Below are 2,504 nucleotides of genomic sequence, written 5' to 3'. Positions count from 1 at the left end.
TGCCGGCTCTAATAGCGACACTCCCGGTTTAGACACCATTTTGTCAAAACTACTCACGTCAGCTCATGACATTAATGCAACCGTTGTGGATCTTCGGATCACTGGTTCAAGATTGTCAAGCTCTTTTAAATTGTGAATGCATACAAAAAGGTATGGAAAATCAATACGAGGACAAGAACGTCATCCTCATGATCGCGAATTTCAAAGATTCGGATCCTACTCTAGCTACCCATGACTTTGATGTCATCGGCTAGACATTGATTTTCGTTCCAAGTTATATGTACTAAGGCGTTGTATCCACGTCCTTTGTCTATTTGAGACCTCGATGTACTCACATTAGCAATAATGAATGTCTTGAGAATTTTTCGAAGTGAAACTATTCTCCTCTTATGGTTCATATTGATTTACAATCAAGATGTACACTTACATCGTCCTTAGAAACATGGCATATTGTGCCGATTTTGGTCCCTTCCTTTGAAGGTGACTCATGGCACTGCATCCTCAAGGAGGATCGCCCACGTGTTTCCGGTTAAGTCTTCTACCCTATAGCGGATTTTTCATCATCAATTGTTCAACTAGGCTCATCCAAGCTCAGTGTGATGTCTTAGATTGTCGAAATTAAGGAGATAGTGGTTCAAGTGTGCCTCGCACTACCGACCCTCCACGACATGCCTGGTCATACTGACTTGGAGTTACCGTAAGCTTTTGATTTTCGGATCCCCCTACGCTATTAACCAATTGCCGTCTTGCAAAAGACGTTGAAGACTTATCAAGCTGGAAATTATCATCATAATCGGATCCTCTAGGTCCTCTGAGTTAGTTTATGTTCATGTCAGGGAGCTTTTGCTAACTAGTCATGGAGTTTACGACCTTAGAACGATCGAAAGGACTTGGTTTTGATCATACACACGTCACTTTTGGCTAAGGCAAAAGCCTACACGCCACCTGCAAGCTTCACAGCTTCGCACATGTCAAATCTGCGAAAAACAGCAATCTGTCCCTTCTGGAAAGTCAACTTCGTTTGAGCTTTGTGAACAGCTCTGGACGAACTAGACAGTGAGCTTTATATCATTGGAAAGCTCTATGAGTCTAGTTTTCAGAACGTTTCACGGTTCGTCCATATCTATTTTAACGAAGAAGTTATGGCTGTTTTAGTGCGCAAAGGTCATTCTGCGCGGAAATTTTTATGCACTCTCGGGATTGCAGCTTTTCGTAGCTTCTTTCAATCCTTCTAAATGGTTCAAGTGGAACTATTAACTAGCCTATCTACTCCTTCTTGTAGATATGTCTCATCGAGACATTGAGTGCTTCGCAGATAGTGGAACTATCCACAACATTCTAAGGAACCGGCAACTATCTTTGGATTTTGTGCCTTTGTAAATCTTCTGTGACTACAATGATTGAATCATACCGGTCATTCAAGGACGCGGTTTAGCTTAAATCTTGATGTCTCATGGCACCATGATCAATGTCACAGATACCCTCTATGCATTGAGAGGCAATCGAACCTTATTGAGCTTTAAAGACATTCCTGCTAATGGTTTTCATTTGAAAACACATTGTGAGAATGAACAAGAATTCTTTTGTGTATACCTTCTCATGAATGCGGACTGAAGCGCATCTTGAAAAAATTCATGAGTCAATCTAGTGAACTGTATGTCACTATGATTCGAATATCGAATCTCATGCTGTCGCCAAACATGATATTTGGGACACTGACTCATATAGGCTTTGGTTTGACTAAATTGGTCAACCTGGAAGAGATATAATGATCCAAATTTTGAGAAATTCTCATGGACATCCATTCTTCCGCTTAAAACGAAGACATTCGAGATCTAGCATCACCATGAAGCATGGTGGTGACCCGGAGGACATTGACGTCACCCGAACACGACTCCAACTTCCTGGAGGTCGTCCGGTCAATTCCTCAAGCAATTGAGGTGTATCGGCCTTCCCTCGATGTCGCATTGACCCCCTGCAATGCTCATTCCTCATTTTGAAAGCCTATTCTTTAGCTAAATTAGGAGTGAGACCCTCCTATGCTAAATAACACAAAAGTGAACATTCTATTCTTACATAAAATTATGTAGATAGATACAACCAACTTGCGGACACCTTTTATGCTTTATGGTGTTGGTTGAAGTGTTAACACACTGGTCACGTGTTACACTATTATCTACTGCTTATGCTGCTTATACTTTTACGGGCTCACTATCCATTCTTTAAAGAAGTTCATCGGGATGTAAGTTGAAGTGTCCTGTACCCCATGTTCACACGCAATACGGTCTCACCGAGGCTACGACCAAGCAACTTTAGCTTGTTGCTTGAACATTATTGATGCGCACCACTCTTTCTATTGCGTCTTGGGGCTATGCAATATTTGCATGCAGCTTTACTATTCATCTACGACCCACCATCATTGAATTTTGTTGTACTACAGCTCGTGACTGTGTACCAGGATTGACACGAAATTGCAATCCTTGAGCTCGGCAGGATTGAAACGG

Source organism: Fragaria vesca, unplaced genomic scaffold, assembly GCF_000184155.1.
Source record: "Fragaria vesca subsp. vesca unplaced genomic scaffold, FraVesHawaii_1.0 scf0513160_u, whole genome shotgun sequence".
Taxonomy (NCBI): Eukaryota; Viridiplantae; Streptophyta; class Magnoliopsida; order Rosales; family Rosaceae; genus Fragaria; species Fragaria vesca.
The sequence above is the reverse complement of the archived record's forward strand: the minus strand, read 5'-3'. Positions refer to the sequence as shown.